General features: G+C 36.9%; 1 pseudogene; it reads left to right on the plus strand.

The window, feature by feature from the left end:
- The first annotated feature begins 619 nt into the window (after nucleotides 1-619).
- On the plus strand, nucleotides 620-2360 carry LOC120237776 (annotated as a pseudogene).
- Nucleotides 2361-8168: the final 5808 nt, after the last annotated feature.

Here is an 8168-nt window from a genome sequence, read left to right on the forward strand (position 1 = left end):
TGCAGATATTTAGTTGTCTGAGGGCCATCTGTTGTAAATTATTCTTTACCCATTGATTGGTCTTGGGTTATTTCTTTTTTTTTTTAATGTTTATTTATTTATTTTGAGAGAGAGAGAAAGCAGGGAAGGAGCAGAGAGAGAGAGGGAGAGAGAGAATCCCAAACAGGCTCCACAGCCTCAGTGCAGAGCCCAATGCAGAGCTCAAACTCATGAACCATGACATCATGATGTGAGCTGAAATCAAGGGTCAGACACTTAACCAACTGAGCCACCCAGGCGCCCCTATATAGGTTATTTCTCAACTGTCAATTCTATTTAGTTGATCTATAAATTTACCTTTAGGCCAGGATTACATAGGCTGGATTACTATAGCTTTGTAGTAAGCTTTTAATTTGGGATTTGTACTTACTTTTTGAAGGTTATTTCGGCATTCTAGACTTCTATATGAGCTTTTGAATTAACTTGTCAATTTGTGCTAAAAGCTTGAGGCCCTCCTGTGATTCATTGCGGCCCTTCCTCCCGCAGTGGTCACCTCTTCCTGCTCAAGCTGCGTCTTGGGCTACTCTGGGGAAAGAAAACACGGTGGCTGCCCTCAGTTTGTGCACAGTGTTAGCTCTCAGCCCAAAGGCAAATAAGCCAACTTTGTGAATTGATCAACAAGAAAAAGGAACTTTATACAGGTAACCTATCATATCTGGGCACTATGTTTGGGGCTCCCGGTGTACTAGAAGACTTCTTCGGTTGCTGTTTTGTTCACAAAGTTTTCTATGCCTAGTGTTCCTGGTTCCAAAATATGATTCTTCCAGGTATAGCTTTTCACCAGTACTTACAATGAGGAGAAGATCCAATATGCAACAAATTATTTTGCTGGGCTTTGCCCTCAGTTAACAAATGTACTTGTGGAAAGCAAACAGCCCCTGGGAGGAATTGGCATCCTTCACATAGCAATAGACAAGCTTCAGATGAATGCAAGCTAACTGACTTCGATACCTGCTAATCTTTGCCAGCTTTGCTTGCAGGAAAAATGTTTTAAGTATGCCCTTCCATTTCTTGACATAGATATGATGGGGAGCTGTAAAGAGAATAGAGTTCTATTCATCTTGGGTTTTGTTTTCGGTATTTTATGTTGCTTTGACAATTTGGAGGCCCTGTGGGTCTGGGGAGGGGTTAGCTAATTCCTAGAAACAGCTAACAACTTGCCTTTGAACCTGCATTTGACATGCAAATTAATCAGTCCCTTGAGCTACTCCTCTGCCTGTCTCATTATCAGACTCCTGCTGTTGGGAACATTATCCCCCTGCCCTAAATCACCCCACATCCAGGTATGGGATAATGAGGGACCACTGCTATAACCCAGAGCCAACCAAACTTATTCAAATTATCCATTCCTAAACTTGCTTAGTTTGGCCTGCTTTACCTTGCCTGTTTCTTCCCTCAAAAACCAGAATGAAGGCTTTGAGCCACACTTTGACCTTGTTCCTTCTGCCACCTGACTGACCATAGTGCTCCCTCATGTGGTTCTGTGTGGAGTGCTGTGCCCCCTCCTCCTGGGAACTGTCAGGGACAATATTTTCAATGGCAATTATCCCCTGATCTATTGCCCTCTCTCTAGGTACATTTTAGAAAAGGAGCCTATGATGCAAAGCACTTTTTACAATACTGTCATATGGAAGGATTATCTATGTCAGACTGAAGAGCACTTTACTTTTCTGAACAGGCTAAACCCAACCCTGACGTGGTGATCAGTCATATCATTTGGAGTCATGTATGGTAAATGTATTCTAGATTCTCTGATACTACTTGGCAAAGTACAATAGCTACCAAAACATACATCTCAGATTATGGGTACATTAATGAAGTCCCTTAGCAATGTTTACCATGAGTTACACGAATGTATTCAACCCATAATCTTTCAAGACACTCAAACCTGGTAAATTAATTACAGTAAAATTTTTACTTAGGATAACATCATGGGACTGGAGAAGCAAAACTTGTCATCTCTTTAGAAGAATACTGAAAGGCTTTTAAAGACTTTTTAAATATTATTGTTACGAAATATGGCAACCTGTGTGCAATTACCTGGACCTCAAGAGACAGAAAAATAACATACTACACATGATAGAAGATGGTGAAATTTTTGCAAGGGTGTTATGATCATTTTTTCTAATGACTACCCCTGAATAATAATATATAATCCAGCCATGCTTCATAACATTGATCCGGAAATGTAGAAATACAGAGAGCTTGATGAGTGACTGAAAGCCATGGATCAGGAGGTTGTGGTGAATCTCCAATCCATGCAAAAGAGAATGGGATCGCAAGAAGGTGAATCAGTAAACAAGCCATGTAGTTACTCCTGAAACTAACATGCATCCTGAGTTAAACAAAGGTGAAACCAACCATCACCATGGCCAGAGGCAAATGTTACAAGGGTGGCAAGGGAGGACCAGGGCTATCCCACCTGGACTAGACAATTCAATTCTTTTTTTTTTTTTTTTTTTTTTTTGGGGGGCAAATCCCAGCGGTATCTCCTAGCTGCAGTACCTTTAACTGCTTGCTCTATTCCTTGGCTTGTGGCTCCTTCCCAAACTGCCAAAGTTCTTTGCTCCAGTCTCTGCTTCAGCAATTTTATTGCCTTTTGACTCTGACTCTTCCCATGTCCTTCTCATAAGGACCATTGTGAGTTTTTACTGTATCTATCTAGATAATCCAGTGTCATCTCTCCCTGTCAAAATCCTTAATTAAACCACATCCTGCAAAATCTTTTTTGCCATACAAGGGGACATTCACAGGTTCCAGAGATTAGAATGTGGATGGATTTGGAGGCAGTACGTTAATGCCACTCAGAATACTGCCATCTTAACAATACAAAGTCTTCTGACTCAGGACCCTAGGGTGTGTTCTCATTTGTTTAGATCTTCTTTAATTTCTTTCAACAGCGCTTTGTCATTTTCATTGTATGAATTTTTCACTTCTTCTGTTAAATTGATACTTAAGTGTCTTATTCTTACTGATATATTGTAAGTGGAGTTGCTCACTTACCTTCATTTTACACATGATTAATCTAGTATCCAGAAACACAATTGATGTTTATATATTAATATCGTATTCTACAATCTTATTGACTCATATATTAGTTCTAATAGCTTAATATTGGATTACATAGTATAGTCTATATTCATGACCATACCATCTGAAATAGAGATTATTTAATTTCTGCTTTTCCAATCTTGATGACTTTTATTTCATTTTCTTGCCCACTTGCCCTGGATAGAACTTTCAGTAAGGTGTTGAATGGAAATGGTGGGATCAGATATCCTTGTCTCCATTATGTATTTATTACAAATGAAATCTCATATTTAATTTAGAAAAATCAGAATTTACAAGTAGGTAAAATATCAGAAAATAAAATCATCTATACTCTGGCATTTGGATGGAGTAGTTTGTAACAGTTCAAGCTACTACTAAGAACACGTAGAGGGAAGAAAAGCCAAATAAAAGGTAAAGGTAATTTTTAAAATGTTTCTTAATGTTTATTTTTGAGAGAGAGAGACAGAACAAGCAAGGGAGGAGCAGAGAGAGGGAGACACAGAATCCGAAGCAGGCTCCAGCTGGTAGCACAGAGCTGGATGTGGGGCTCGAACCCATGAACTGCGAACCATGAGATCACAACCTGAGCCAAAGTCTGATGCTTAACCGACTGAGTCACCCAGGAGTCCCTTGAAAAGATAATTTTTAATCACATTGGAAAGCTGTGGAAGCAACATGTGCTAGAGGAACTCTGGCCCAGGATAGAAGACAATTTTGGAAAGGTGAGCTGATCATTTGCAAGTACATTTTTTGGAGAGCATCTGCAATTTGAATGCAGCCTCTCATTTGAGAATATGAGCTTGGCCAGTGTCGAAAGCTTTAGAGGCTAAGCGCCAACGTAAGAAATGAACCAGACACTGAAATTCAAGCTTTACCCAGCTCAGTTTTAAGGTGATCAGCCCCCCGTCTGTCTGCATGTTACAATTTACAAGGTTTTGGTTATAAAAATATTCCCATATTTGCTGATAAAAGGATTATATAATTGAACACAAGAGAGAGAATAAAACTACAATAAACACACACCTCTAGAAACTCAACTGTTAAAAATCAGCAGACGAGGACAAAATAACCTTAATATATTCAAGGAAAGAAAAGAAAAGATGAGAAACAGACTAAAAGATGAAAAAATTGGGGCACCTGGGTAGCTCAGTCGCTTAAGCATCCAACTTTGGCTCAGGTCATGATCTTGTGGTTCGTGAGTTCGAGCCCCGTGTCAGGCCTGTGCTGACAGCTCAGAGCCTGGAGCCTGCTTCAGATTCTGTCTCCCTCTCTCACTCTCTGCTCCTCCCTCCTCTCCGTCTCTGTCTTTCTCAAAAAATGAGTAAGCATTAAAATAAATAAATAAGTTATGTAAAATTTGCTGGATAATTGGATTCTATGGAAAATTCTATATCAAATTTTATACTGAGAATTCTATGAATGAATTTAACACAATAGTAGGGAAATCAAATGCCAAAATATACAACTAAATTTTTTCCATACTCTCAAATATTAAATCAGGTATTCCTAAAAATTCCCTGGGTCAAAAGAAGTGAAAATAGAAATTAGGCTGCATTTATATTGAATACCATTGAATACAAAACCCATGGAACTTGTGAGATGCAGTCAAGGCAAAGTTTAGAAAGAAATTTACCACGTAAGTGCATATATCAGAAAATCAGTGCCTGAAAATATCAGTGATCTAAACTGGATCTCACTAAACTAGGAAAAGAACTCTAACCTATATAATGTAGAATGTTGCATGTAAATAAGATACGAGCATTAGTCAACAAAATAGAGGATAATATGTATAATAGAGAAAAATTAACAAAGCCACAATTTGGTTTATTGGAAAAATTAAAATTTATAAGCCGCTATCAAGAAAAATTAATGGGAGAAAAGAAAACACAGGTTACCAATATCAAGAAGAAAAAAGAGGATTTTAACATATAAATTAGAGTCAAGTGAAAAGAGAATGAGAGTATGTGTTGAAAGAATTAAAGTCAGTGATCTGATTAGGAAGTACATTAGTCTTGTGATTTTTCTTTTCAAAAACCTTTCAAAATCTCCCGTTACCCTGAGGACAAGGATCAAAGCAAGTATGATCTGCTGCTTGTCCATATAGTCTGTTCATCTGCTGATACTGGACCTGCTCTTCCCTCTTTAAGCTACAGTTATACTGGCTACTGGTTCCCTTCAATCCTTCATAAATATCGATTCTAACCAGCATCAAGATTTCTACAAATGCTATCGCCTCTGCCTTAAACTAGGTGAGCCAAAGAATCTTTAATAGGGCTCCTTACTCTTGAGAGTCCTTGAAAGCATACTATGCAATCTTATTTTAACATGATATAATTTCTTGGGATATGAAAAAGCCCAGAGCATATAATCTCCAAATAGGTTATTGCAGTGAACTCTGTAATTGATTTTTCTTGAATTAAAAAAATATATAGTGATAAAAGATAATTGACAAATACATAATGGTAGAAAAGAGGAAAAAGCAATGCATATTCCAATCTTCCAAGAAAAGTATTATTAACATTGTTGAGTGAAGTTTTATACTTTATTTTTATATAATGTAATTTTAAGTAATTCCCCACATTGTACTTTTTATCAGTTTGTAACATTCCATTATATGGATATGTCATAAATAACCACTCCCTTTCTGATGGAAAATTAACTTTTGATTCTTTTCTATTATAAATAACACTTTGATGAGCATAATTTTTCATAAAACATTTTTGAATTTAGGGTTATTTCCTTAAACCATATTTCCTATTTATGTCACTATTAGGTCAGAAAGTATGTAAAATTTTGGAGTGATTACTACATAATGCCCACTTGAGTACTATCTCAAGCAAAATGCAAGGCGCCTGAGTGGCTTAGTTGGTTAAGCAACTGACCCTTTTTTTTTTTTAATTTTTTTTCTTTTATTTATTTCTGAGAGAGAGAGAGACAGTGTGAGCAGGGGAAGGTTAGAGAGAGAGAGGGAGACACAGAATCTGAAACAGTCTCCAGGCTCTGAGCAGGCAGCCAGCACAGAGCCTGATGTGGGGCCTGAACCCACGAACGGTGAGATCATGACCTGAGCAGGAGTCGGACGCTTAACCGACTGAGCCACCCAGGCGCCCCTAAGCTACTGACCCTTAATCTCAGCTCAGGTCTTGATCTCAGAGTCATGAGTTCAAGCCTGCATTGGGCTCCGCTCTGGGTGTGAAGCCTACTCAAACAAAAAATAATAATAATAATAATAAAGCAAAATGCTACTGCTCACCTCATTAGAAGAGGATGACAGTGCCCACTCTTTTAAGCTCTTCATAACACTTTTTTCTCAATTTTGAAAATAATTGCTAATCCGCTGTTAGATACCATGTTCATTTTAAAGACACATTCTGTTTATTACACATACTTTCTATAGAGGTTTGTGGTTCAGTTACATTTTCCTTTCTACATGTTTTTACTCCTGTTTTTAATTGCAAGAATATTGTCTTTAGGTTGATAAGTTTTCAGACGACATTAAAGCATCAGCAATAAAGTTACACAGCCCATGTGTATGGAATAGAAAACAATGTGTAGATGCCTTTAAGAAGAAAACGGGGTATTAGTTTTCATGAGAAGTACTTGAATTGACCTTCAGACCATTTTTCACATAGTTTATAGGAACTAACCATTCTTCATTTTGTTGTTCTTTACTACTTCTTGCAAAACCATATTAGACATAGTTAAAAGCACAAAGTTCCTAAGGCATATCTACTCTGTATTGGAGAGAGGTTGCGGATAAAATTGTTAATTAGCAATTTATCAAGATACCCGTGTCATTGTGTATTGTAAAATGCCCATGGGCCAAATGTAAATTATTCATAAATTAACATAGGAAAAGCAAAAGCTGGATCAGCAAGTTGAAGGTCATCATCTACCTGATACACTGAAATGCTAATCAACCTATAATTATTAAAGATGAATATAGATAGAAATAAGTATTTCTGAACAAAAAATATACATTATAATTTACCTTAAATCACTTAATAAAACTTCCAAATTAAATTTATGCCATTATTAAAAGTCAGTCACAACTCCTCTTTAATAAATCTAATTTTTTTCTAGTGAGACCTATACAATGAAGCTTAACTAAAAATAATTCCAGTTTTTTGTGAAAAATACCATGAAGAAAAACAAGGATCATTGCCCTCTACCTCTAATTCGTATGAACACTTTCTAAATTCTGTTCTATTTGTACCATTTTTTTTTTTAATGTTTATGTACTTATTTTTTGAGAGGGAGCACGCAAGCAGGAGAGGGCCAGAGAGGTGGTGGGGAGAGATGGGCTCTGTGCTGACAGCAGAGAGATTGATGCAGGGCTCAAACTCACAAACAGTGAGATCATGACCTGAGCCAAAGTTCGATGCTTAACCAACTGGACCACCCATGCACCCCTGTACCATTTCTAAATACAATAACAATATTCAAAAAAATCATGTTAGACACCTAGAGCTCCATAAAAGGCATTAGGGAAAACTTCACAAAATTTATTTTCCACTAGTAACAAATGGGACAAAGATATTTCTGATTTATAAATGCTAATTTACAGCTGCTTGGCAAACAACTAAATATGTACAACAATATAGACGTCACTTTTGGTTAATTATTTTAAGCTTCCATTAAGAATTAATGGTACATGATAAAAATAATGTTTGTGTGTACCTCAGGTTTTCTACTATTCTAAACAGTTTATTATCAAATATGTCAGATCATTTCAAATTACGAATATTGATTGGGCCCTACGTATTTACAGCACTTCTAGCTGCAAGCATTATCACAGTGAAGACAATCCAAGTTCTGCCTTCAATGATATTGAAGTAACGAATATATATGTTCCTGTTTGAACTGGGATTTCGGTCCGTCAAACATTTTGTTAATTAACAGCTTCCTACCCGCAGAATTGTCCACTTAGCTCTGCTCCAGAGAACGGACCAAGGCATCTACGAGAGCACAAAATACCCTCAAATGGGTGCAAATCAAGATCTTATATTTTAATAGTACATTTTATTTTTTTGAACATTTTTTATGTGAGCTGTCTAATAAGGAACATTTTTTTTTTT

This window comes from Hyaena hyaena, unplaced genomic scaffold (genome assembly GCF_003009895.1).
Source record: "Hyaena hyaena isolate Hyena2069 unplaced genomic scaffold, ASM300989v1 scaffold_190, whole genome shotgun sequence".
NCBI classification, from domain to species: Eukaryota; Metazoa; Chordata; class Mammalia; order Carnivora; family Hyaenidae; genus Hyaena; species Hyaena hyaena.